The 12,440-nt window shown below is 42.6% G+C and overlaps 1 protein-coding gene across 1 annotated transcript in view; it reads right to left on the reverse strand.

The window, feature by feature from the left end:
• The window catches only part of LOC137537038 (zinc finger protein Xfin-like), a 525,741-nt gene that overhangs the window by 47,632 nt on the left and 465,669 nt on the right, over positions 1–12,440 (reverse strand). The window lies entirely within an intron of this gene.

The following is a 12,440-nucleotide window of genomic DNA, read 5'->3' on the forward strand; positions in this document are numbered from 1 at the left end:
CTTTTAGCCATGCCCCAATTGTCCATGCGGCATACATGACATGCCACGGTAAAAATGGGTGTGGTCATGAGATAAGGTGGATGGAGCCAAAGGTACATAAACCTACCAGGGGTGTGCCCCTTCTCCTTCACAAAATAAGGCCCTAGATACCATACCAACATATGAGACATGACAAGATACAGTAAAACCTTGGATTGAGCGTAATTTGGTTTGAGAGCGCTTTGATATTCAAGCAAAATATTTTGTGAAATTCTGACTTGATATACATGCAAAAACTGTTTACACACGTGATATAATCACAACTGGTCTCACGGTTCTTCGTGTACAAAGTCACATTCCCGTGAAGTCCTGAAAAGTAACTGTCATTGGATAAGTTCCTTGTTAAAGAGAACCCAAGGTGGGTTTGAAGAATATTATCTGCATACAGAGGCTGGACCTGCCTATACAGACCAGCCTCTGTTGCTATCCCAAACCCCCCTAAGGTCCCCCTGCACTCTGCAATCCCTCATAAATCACAGCCACGCTGCTGACAAACAGCTTGTCAAAGCTGGCTGTGTTTATCTCTATAGTGTCAGTCTGCTACTCTCCCCGCCTCCTGCAGAAATTCCCTCCCTGCTGATTGGAGGGAAGGGACTGGGGCAGGGACCAGAGCTATGCAGGAGGCGGGGGAGCAGCTGAGACTGACACTACAGATGTAAACACAGACTCACAGCATGGCTGTGATTTATGAGGGATTGCAGAGTGCAGGGGGACCTTAGTGGGGTTTGGGATAGCAACAGAGGCTGGGCTGTATAGGCAGATCCAGCCTCTGTATGCAGATAACATTCTTTAAACACACCTCGGGTTCTCTTTAAAGCCACACAAAAAGAAAGGTTGTGGAAAACCACCAGTTAGCAATGATTCTGTTCTAGTTATAGTGAAAGTCTTGTTTACATCTTTATTGTATACAGTACAGTCCTTTGTATTAAATATTTTTCTATAACTGTTTTTGGATTGTGGAACGAATCACTTGAATTTATATCAATTCTTATGGGGAAATTTGCTTTGATATAAGAGTGCTTTAGAATACAAGCATCTTTCTGGAAAGAATCATGCTTGCAAACCAAGGTTCCACTGTAGATAGTTTTCACAGTAATCACTTTTTAATTATGTTTAAAGGATACCAGAGCTGAACTATTTATTAAAGACGGGAAGCAGGCACCGCTCCGCCTGTTCTCTTCCATCCCCCTCCTTTGTACTCTGAATCCTCCGCTGGAACTCAGTCCTGGTTTCCTGACTCCAGGGACCTGGACTGAGCTGCGGCGGAGGATTTAAGGGGGGGGGGAGAATGGGGGGAGCGGTAGACATGAGGACAGCATCTAATACAAGCCTAATACATGCCAGCTCCCCTCCCCCTTTTTATTAAAGGGATACTTAAAGAAAAAAGTTTCACTTACCTGGGGGTTCTACCAGGCCCTGCAGCCGTCCTGTCCCACACCGGTCCTCTACGATCCTCTGTTCTCCCGCTGCAGCTTAGTTTCATTTTTTTTTTTTCAGAGTTGGCGGTTAGCGGGCCACTGCGCCAGTACAGCCCTGGCAATGCTTATTCTTGCTAGTGTTGCTGTCCGCAATAGCGTCCTGCGCAGAACGCTATTGCGGACAGCAATGAGAGCAAGGATAAGTGAAACTAAGCTGCAGTGGGAGAACAGAGGATCGTAGAGGACCGGCGTGGGACAGGACGGCTGCAGGGGGCTGGTAGAAGCCCCAGGTAAGTGAAACTTTTTTTATCTTTACAGATGGCTTAAGTATCCCTTTAAATAGTTCAGCCATAGTATCCTCTAAGCAGAAATTTCCCACACACAATAATTATGCAGCATGTTCCACCAAAACACATCATTCAACAGCATCTGCGCCTTACAATTTGTTTTGCAATATTTCTCTAAATAAAAATAATTAGTAGTGTGTCAGCCCCACATAACAGTTATGGGTGAATGATTTTTGAAGATGGTGACCTCAGTTATGAGAGGGCCTGAAACCACTAACGCAGTTGTCTCCGCTTTTCATCATCTGTAACATTGATGTGTAACTGAAAAGCGGACACAACTCGGGGGGGGGGGGGGGGGGCTCAGGCCCTAAGAGACGATTGCTGCTTGGGAGGAAAGCTATGGCAAGTTTGGTTAAGATACTAATGGATAGAGATGTCACTTAGAGTTAGTTAGAGTCATGGTCTTCACTGTAGTAACATATAGCTGTTCTAACAGTCATGGAGAGAAAAAAAATGATGCTTTTGACCTGTGGGAGTGGAGAAAGCTACTGAGAGTTCTCTGGACTGCTAGAAGATATAACCAGCCAATACTTAAAGAAATAAGGCCAGAGTGTTCACTAGAAGGGCTTATATTACATTTAACCTCCCTGTCGGTAACCCCGAGCTGAGCTTGGGGTAGGAAAAATGAGGCCAGAGCGGTAATCCCAAGCTCAGCTCGGGGTAGGTAATTCCCTGCTCTGCTGGCTATCTGGAAGTTCCACGCGCAATCGGTGCTGCACAGCGGGTCTCTAGCCTCTCTCCCCGGCTACCCGATTGTGTTTTCGGCCGCCGAGATCCCCCATATCCATGCTCTTCTTCCGGGGACCCGGCGGCGAATCAGTGCGGTGTGACATCATCGGGGGCGGGCTAAATTTTAAAGAAAACCTGAACTGAAAATTAAAAGTCAAAATAAGCATACACAAGTCATACTTACCTTCCATGTAGTCTACTCCTCAGTGTCTTTCTCCTGTCCCGCGTCCTATTTGTTCACTGTGATTAATGGAATTTTCCGTCCTCCATTTTGAAAATGGCCATTACCCATAACAGCTTTCTGGTCAGCACACAGTTAAACTGTAACATCTCCCACTTGAGCCATAGGGAAACATGGACATTACCTGGTACATCAGTTTTTCCTCTCAGCTATAACTGACAGCAACTGATATTTTACTGACAGCAACTGATATATTTCAGATCTGACAAAATATTGTCAGAACTGGAAGGGATTATTGTCAGAAGAAAATGGTGAGCTTCTGAGAGGAACTGATGGCAAGGTAACTATGCAATGTTCATTTGAAGTTACCTCATGTGTTTATTTTAAATATTTTTACTCAGTACAGGTTCTCTTTAAAGTTGAACTCCCAACTTTTGTGCAGGACTTAGGTAAAACGGAGAATTGTGCCTTGTTTGTATACCTATATACATGAGATCATATGTGTCTGTATATATACAGGTCCTTCTCAAAAAATTTGCATATTGTGATAAAGTTCATTATTTTCTGTAATGTACTGATAAACATTAGACTCTCATATATTTTAGATTCAACACACAAATGAAGTAGTTCAAGCCTTTTATTGTTTTAATATTGATGATTTTGGCATACAGCTCATGAAAACCCAAAATTCCTATCTCAAAAAATTAGCATATCATGAAAAGGTTCTCTAAACGAGCTATTAACCTAATTATCTGAATCAACTAATTAACCTGCAAAAGATTCCTGAGGCTTCTAAAAACTCCCAGCCTGGTTCATTACTCAAAACCGCAATCATGGGTAAGACTGCCGACCTGACTGCTGTTCAGAAGGCCATCATTGACACCCTCAAGCAAGAGGGTAAGACACAGAGAAAAATTTCTGAACGAATAGGCTGTTCCCAGAGTGCTATATCAAGGCACCTCAGTGGGAAGTCTGTGGGAAGGAAGAAGTGTGGCAGAAAACGCTGCACAATGAGAAGAGGTGACCGGACCCTGAGGAAGATTGTGGAGAAGGACCGATATTCCAGACCTTGGGGGACCTGCGGAAGCAGTGGACTGAGTCTGGAGTAGAAACATCCAGAGCCACTGTGTACAGGCGTGTGCAGGAAATGGGCTACAGGTGCCGCATTCCCCAGGTCAAGCCACTTTTGAACCAGAAACAGCAGCAGAAGCGCCTGACCTGGGCTACAGAGAGGCAGCACTGGACTGTTGCTCAGTGGGCCAAAGTACTTTTTTCGGTTGAAAGCAACTTTTGCATGTCATTCGAAAATCAAGGTGCCAGAGTCTGGAGGAAGACTGGGGAGAGGGAAATGCCTGAAGTCCAGTGTCAAGTAACCACAGTCAGTGATGGTCTGGGGTGCCATATCAGCTGCTGGTGTTGAGCTACTGTGTTTTATAAAGGGCAGGGTCAATGCAGCTAGCTATCAGGAGATTTTGGAGCACTTCATGCTTCAGTCTGCTGAAAAGCTTTATGGAGATGAAAATTTCATTTTTCAGCACGACCTGGCACTTGCTCACAGTGCCAAAAACCACTGGTAAATGGTTTACTGACCATGGTATTACTGTGCTCAATTGGCCTGCCAACTCTCCTGACCTGAACCCCATAGAGAATCTGTGGGATACTGTGAAGAGAAAGTTGAGAGACGCAAGACCCAACACTCTGGATGAGCTTAAGGCCGCTATCGAAGCATCCTGGACCTCCATAACACCTGAGCAGTGCCACAGGCTGATTGCCTACATGCACATTTTTTGTTTTAAAAACACTTTTCTTTTATTGGTCGGATGAAATATGCTAATTTTTTGAGATAGGAATTTGGGGTTTTCATGAGCTGTATGCCAAAATCATCAATATTAAAACAATAAAAGGCTTGAACTACTTCAGTTGTGTGTAATGAATCTAAAATATATGAAAGTCTAATTCCACGTGAAAGACCAATTTTTTTTTTTTACAAATAAATAACTGAAAAGTGGGGTGTGCGTAATTATTCAGCCCCTGAGTCAATACTTTGTAGAACCACCTTTTTGCTGCAATTACAGCTGCCAGTCTTTTAGGGTATGTCTCTACCAGCTTTGCACATCTACAGACTGAAATCCTTGCCCATTCTTCTTTGCAAATCAGCTCCAGCTCAGTCAAATTAGATGGACAGCGTTTGTGAACAGCAGTTTTTAGATCTTGCCACAGATTCTCGATTGGATTTAGATCTGGACTTTGACTGGGCCATTCTAACACATGGATATGTTTTGTTTTAAACCATTCCATTGTTGCCCTGGCTTTATGTTTAGGGTCGTTGTCCTGCTGGAAGGTGAACCTCCGCCCCAGTCTCAAGTCTTTTGCAGACTCAAAGAGGTTTTCTTCCAAGATTGCCCTGTATTTGGCTCCATCCATCTTCCCATCAACTCTGACCAGCTTCCCTGTCCCTGCTGAAGAGAAGCACCCCCAGAGCATGATGCTGCCACCACCATATTTGACAGTGGGGATGGTGTGTTCAGAGTGATGTGCAGTGTTAGTTTTCCGCCACACATAGTGTTTTGCATTTTGGCCAAAAAGTTCCATTTTGGTCTCATCTGACCAGAGCTCCTTCTTCCACATGTTTGCTGTGTCCCCCACATGGCTTGTGGCAAACTGCAAATGGGACTTCTTATGCTTTTCTGTTAACAATGGCTTTCTTCTTGCCACTCTTCCATAAAGGCCAACTTTGTGCAGTGCACGACTAATAGTTGTCCTATGGACAGATTCACCCACCTGAGCTGTAGATCTCTGCAGCTCGTCCAGAGTCACCATGGGCCTCTTGACTGCATTTCTGATCAGCGCTCTCCTTATTCGGCCAGTGAGTTTAGGTGGACGGCCTTGTCTTGGTAGGTTTACAGTTGTGCCATACTCCTTCCATTTCTGAATGATCGCTTGAACAGTGCTCCGTGGGATGTTCAAGGCTTTGGAAATATTTTTGTAGCCTAAGCCTGCTTTAAATTTCTCAATAACTTTATCCCTGACCTGTTTGGTGTGTTCTTTGGACTTCATGGTGTTGTTGCTCCCAATATTCTCTTAGACAACCTCTGAGGCCGTCACAGAGCAGCTGTATTTGCACTGACATTAGATTACACACAGGTGCACTCCATTTAGTCATTAGCACTCATCAGGCAATGTCTATGGGCAACTGACTGCACTTAGACCAAAGGAGGCTGAATAATTACGCACACCCTACTTTGCAGTTATTGATTTGTAAAAAAAAAAAAAAAAGGGGGGGGGGGGCGAATACTTCTGCAATATATATATATTTGTTACCGATTTTTGCCTGGATTGTGACTACTTTCTGCCTGCCTTATTTGTACAGTTTCACAATTTGTTTAGTTTATTTATGAACATAATTAATTCAACAAATTTGTGTTCTAGTCTTTTATTTATATGCAGAATGTCTACCAGGCTTTTTATTCTGACATATTTTGGTGAGCTATGACTTAACCTTCTGAGCGGTATGCCCGACAATGTGTCGGGCAAGGAATTTTTGCTATAAGCGGTATGCCCGACGCCGCTCAGGGGGTTTCCCTTGCTACAGGAGCCCTACAGTAAGTTTGCTAGGTGCAGGGGCTCCTGTACACTATAGGCAGCATTAGTAATGTTAGGCCTTTCCTGAGGGACACCTGCACCTAACTAGCCTATCCTGGGGGACAACTGCACCTACCTAGCCTATCCTGGGGGACACCTGCACCTACCTAGCCTATACTGAGTGACAACTGTACCTATCTAGTCTACAGTATACTGCGGGCACCTATACTTGGCTACCTACCTACAATAATCTACGAGGGATTCCAAAGACAGATGGGCACCATCGGGGTGGGCGACACAGGACAGGTACTGTATAAATGCTCACACAGGAGTACATTTTTACATGGGGGGTAGGAAGGGAGGCAGCGACAAGGCAACGGGCGCGGGTGATTCCCGAGTGATTTCATGTTGAAAATTATCAGGAATCAGCCTGCGGAGTATGGGCAGCCGACCGATCTCTCTCTAATCAGATTCGATTACATAAAGATTTGTTTCTTGATCGAATCTGCCCATCGTCTCTATTGCATTAGTGCAGGTTGAGCAGCTGCAGCTTGGAAGTATAAATGGTCAGAGATTTTGGGGAGTCATTTTGAAATTTAGTTTAGATTTTGTATTTCAAGCTTTTATTGGACTCAAAATGTACACTAGACCCCTGCTTGACACATTTTGTTAAAGAGAAACCATAACCAAGAATTAAACCTCATCCCAATAAGTAGCCGATACCCCCTTTTACATGAGAAATCTTTTCCTTTTCACAAACAGATCATCAGGGGGCGCTGTATGGCTGATATTGTGGTGAAACCCCTCCTACAGGAAACTGTGAGGACCATGGTCCTGGCAGTTTCCTGTCTGTGAACCTCATTGCATTGTGGGCAATAGCTGTTTACAGCTGTTTATAACTACTAAAAAAGCAAGCAGCAGCTACTTCCAGTGACATCACCTGCCAGCAGTAAAAATGTCACCATGTGATAAATATCAGAATGTAAATCAGGGAGAGGAAAGCTTTTACAATGGGCAAACACTGACTAAATCATTTATACATAATTATTGTAAAAATGAAGAACTTTTTTTATTACATTATTTTCATGGGAGTTCCTCTTTAAGTTACAGGAAAAAAGGTTATGAAAATTAATTGGATCACTTTTTGCATAGAAATCCAGCAGGAACTGAATGCCGAGGAGGTTAAGAACTGGAGGCCTAAAATACTAGAAAAAAAATGTACCACTTTTGACTTGAAATGCAGGGAGGTTAAAACTCAAATACTTTGATCACATAATGAGAAGACCAAATACTTTGGATGATTGGAAAAAATCAGTGCAAAAAAAAAAAAAAAAAAAAAAAAAAAAAAGAAGAAGAAGAAGAGGAGGACAGAGGCTAAGATGGATAGACATCATGGCCCATATACAATTAACTTTTTCTCCTGAGTTTTCTCCTAGGTGACATTTTTAAGCTTGTCAATAAAATTCCTTTTAAGCCACCAGAAAGCAAAAAAACACTCAAAATAATTTTGATAGTACTTTTTCACCTACTTTTTTGGTACTTTTTTTAGTTAAAAAATGCTGGGAAGTTATTTTAAATTAAAGATGAAAAATTACCTCCTAGGAGAAAACTCAGGTGAAAAAGTGAATTGCATCTGGCTCAGACATGGGCAAACTCGGCCCTCCAGCTGTTGAGGAACTAAAAGTCCCACAGTGCATTGCAGGAGTCTGACAGCCACAGTCATGACTCATAGAGGCAAATGCATTGTGGGACTTGTAGTTCTGTAACAGCTGGAGGGCCGAGTTTGCCCATGCCTGATCTGGCCCCATATGTGAAGCTATGAACATGCCTGTGCAACAGCTGAAAGAAGCAGGGAATGACAGACACATCTGGCATGCAGAAGTACATATGGTCATGAAGAGTCGGAATCTACTGAATGAATGAGGAGGAGGATGCAGTGTTTCACCCACGCATAAAGTGTTAGGAAGTATTTCCCCTGATAGAAACATAATAAGGCAGCACATAATAAGGCAGCACATTCCTCATACATATTTGGGCAACTTTTCACACCAATAAGCAGTGGTTCTCCCTCCTCTATACAGTTCCCTTGTGTCTAGAGTGCCACCTCCCTCACTTATAGTTTCCTGGTCTCTAGTGGCTTTCTACCTCCCCTATACAGATCCCTGGTGTCTAGATCCCCCCCCCCCTTCCCACCTACAAAGTTCCCTGCCAAAGCATAAACAAAATTCCAAAACACACAAATTCCTGGGATTGAGAGTAGAAGTCACCGGAAGCTCCCACTTTGGTCTGGACTCTTCACAGCTGTCCTGTCAGTCACATGCTCATGGGAGCCAATAGAAAGCTCCTTGATTGACAGGCACACCCACAGTGTGACGTTATGAAGTAACCCTTGGTAAACTGGAGGTTTTATTGTATATAACATGAACTCATGGTTTCTGTGGTACTTTTTGCTCTCTTTTTTTCCATCTTAACTTTACTTACTTACCTTTCCTGTAGGTTTTCTGCTTCATGTGCCTTAAAGGGGCACTATGACAAATAGATTTAAAATGTAAAATAGGTGCAAACATACAAATAAAAGTAAGTTTTTTTCCAGAGTAAAATGAGCCATAAATTACTTTTCTGCTATGTTGCTGTCACTTACAGTGGGTAGTAGAAACCTGACAGAAGCAACAGGTTTTGGACTAGTCCATCTCTTCATAGGGGATTCTCAGGGATTTATTTATTTTCAAAAGCACTTAGTGAATGGCAGTTGCTCTGTCCAACTGCCAAAAACCTGTGTAGTGAGCAGGGAGGCTGGCCAGCATCATTGTTTAAATCCCTTTTAGGGAATATCTTTATAAAATATGAAAGCCTTGCAGAGAATCCCCTATGAAGAGATGGACTAGTCCAAAACCTGTCACTACATTTCTACTACCTACTGTAAGTGACAGAAAAATGGAGAAAATAAATTAATGGCTCATTTTACTTTTGAAAAAATGCACTTCTTATTTGTCTATGTTTGTACATATTTCAAATTTTACAATTCTTTAAAGAGACACTGAAGCGAAAAAAAAATGATGATATTATGATTTGTATCTGTAGTACAGCTAAGAAATAAAACATTAAGATCAGATACATCAGTCTAATTGTTTCCAGTACAGGAAGAGTTAAGAAACTCCAGTTGTTATCTCTATGCAAAAAAGCCATTCATTTCTACGACTTTCAAAAGTCATGGAGAGGGCTGTCTTCTGACTTTTATTATCCCAACTGTTTACTTTTTCTCTGCCAGATGAGAGGTCATTAGTTCACAGACTGCTGTGAAAGAATCATTTTGAATGCTGAGTATTGTGTAATCTGCACATATTAGAGAATGATGCAATGTTAGAAAAAACACCATATACCTGAAAATAAGAATATGAGAATATTTTCTTTGCTGCTAATCTTCTAGTAATTATTCATAGTACACAACCAATTCATTATATCATATTTTTTTTTTCGCTTCAGTGTCTCTTTAAGTAAGGCTGAACCTAGGTCAGTTGCCTAGTGCTGACTTATGATTGCAATGCAACGCCAAGACCTGCACTGATATTTATATTCTTGCACTATGTATTTCTGACTGAAGCCAATACATTTCCTTAACTGCTTGAGGAATCTATGGTCCACATCGATATCTGGTGCGGCTGTGAGAACGTCAAGCTGCTAAGTTCAATCATTTAGCTGCTGGTGCTGAACGGTGGTTGCTAACGGCCACCACTAAATCACTTTCTTTCAGATATGAGCCATATATCAATCAAGTCGGCTCAGCGTGCTGCTGCGATCCCTCCCCTGCTTCTAACTCTGCATCTCTGCTGTCTTAGGGACACAGGACGGTGCTTTCCAACCTCGGACAGTCCCGTTACAACTAAGACAGTTGAGAGCATAGTGTGGTGGGTGAGCAGTGTGTGCAGACGTGCATTGGGAGGGGTGTCTTTAATCAGGATCTAGACAATATTGATTGGTGCTAGATTATTTTTTATAATTAAAGTGTACCCAATATGGGCTGGAGAGAAAAATGTATACATACCTGGGGCTTCCTCCAGCCCCCTCCAGGCTGATCACTCCTTAGCTGCCTGGATCCTCCACAATTCGCCCTGGAAAGTTCTCTAGTTGGGATCAGTCAGCGCAGTCCAGCCACGCATGCTCCCTGTCACGCTCCTGTGGCCATACTGTGCAGTACACCCCAGACAGGAGGATGTTCCGGGGCAAATTGCAGAGTATCCAGATGGCGCAGGAGGCCAGCAAGGGAGCAATCAGCCTGGAGGGGCCTGGAGGAAGCCCCAGGTATGTATATTTTTTCCCCTCAAGGCCCATCTCAGGTTCTTTTACAGTATGTATTATAAATTCAAAATAGTAATAAAAAATATAAACGCTGTGGGATTTTTCTCACTTGTAACCCTTTGTGCAGAGCTGATAGCTCTAGCACTACAAGTACCAGCATGCTTGCTATGAATCACCTGTATTGTGCTCTGTTACCACTTCATTGCTTTGTACCAAATACACCAAGAAGCTCCTCTACCCATCAGTTATAGAAGCACTACTACTGCCATGCCTTAAAAGAGACAAAATCCATAATATTACAAATAACAGCATGCATGTGTAGAGATAAAAGCTGGATACTAGAAGTGTCAGCATGCCCATATGTAGGAAGAAAGCATAGTACTAGAGATGCCAGCATGCTCATATAGAGGAAGAAAGCATAGTACTACAAGTGCAAGCATGCTCATATAGAGGAAGAAAGCATAGTACTACAAGTGCAAGCATGCTCATACAGAGGAAGAAAGCATTGTACTACAAGTGCCAGCATGCTCATATAGAGGAAGAAAGCATAGTACTACAAGTGCCAGCATGCTCATATAGAGAAGGAAAGCAATGTACTACAAGTGCCAGCATTCTCATATAGAAGAAGACAGCATAGCACTACAAGTACCAGCTCATATAGAAGAAGAAGGCATAGTACTACAAGTACAAGCATGCTCATATAGAGGAAGAAAGCATAGTACAATGTACCCTTTAGATCCTTACTCCCCCTGTCTGAGCCTACAACAGCCAATCAAAATTCACCTATTGATTTTCAAGGGGAGTATTTCAATTGCTGCCATTCTTACACTATTAATGGCAGAGGCCTCAAACCTGGTACAGTTGGTCATTGGGTGATTGGGGTTCAAATGTACAGGGGGAAGGGGGGGGGGGGGGGGGTCAGCCACAAACAGCCAATCAGAAATGGGAAAATGTAAATGATTAATGCAAAGGACCCCAAAGCTCACAAACTTGGTCATTCAGTGACTGTGTGTCAAGGTAAGAAAAAGTGGGCAGAGCCAACAACCAAATTCGTACCTGAGCAACACCGTGTCATTAATCAGCTAGTCTATCATAGTAATTATAATAATAATAATAATAATATGCAGTTTCTCATACTGTGAGCACAGGATTGCCAGTGAGAATGGTTTTCATTGACTTATACACATCATTACATTCACTGGCATCATTATATGCTTCTTCCTTACCAACTGTTTGGTTTTTAAATTTGCTAGCAACAAAGTTAACACTGTTCATTTTGAATAAAATCATCAAGTGTTGATTTCTTCCAAAATGAATGTCTTTATCTTTGAAGTTATTGTTTGTAGTTTTTTTGTCCATGGCGGCACAGATTATTGCTGTTTTCTTTATTGCTTTTATGGCGTTGTGCATCTATCATGTGTGACAAGATCAGATTTCTGTATAAACCATTTCCCACACTCAGCACACAAATAGTGTTTCTCACCAGAAGGAGCTCTCATGTGAGAATAGGCTTGATTTTCTCCCAAAACATTTCCCACACTCAATCACTAAATACAGCTTCTCACCAGTGTGATCTCCCATGTATGACAAAGTTTTATTTCTGAATAAAACATTTTTCACATGCAGCTCATAAATAAGACTTCTCATCAGTGCAGGGCCGGGCCGAGGCATAGGCTGGAGAGGCTCCAGCCTCAGGGCGCAGTGTAGGAGGGGGCGCAGAATTCATTCAGCTGTCATTCCTAATTGTGTTTGAAGCAGAAAGAAATAAGAAAAGGGGATACATGGCAGTGACTGCAAGCCATGTAACTAGATATTAAGGTGTTGGGGAGGTTGTGGGCCCTGTGGCAC

The sequence above is a fragment of the Hyperolius riggenbachi genome, chromosome 10 (genome assembly GCF_040937935.1).
Source record: "Hyperolius riggenbachi isolate aHypRig1 chromosome 10, aHypRig1.pri, whole genome shotgun sequence".
NCBI classification, from domain to species: Eukaryota; Metazoa; Chordata; class Amphibia; order Anura; family Hyperoliidae; genus Hyperolius; species Hyperolius riggenbachi.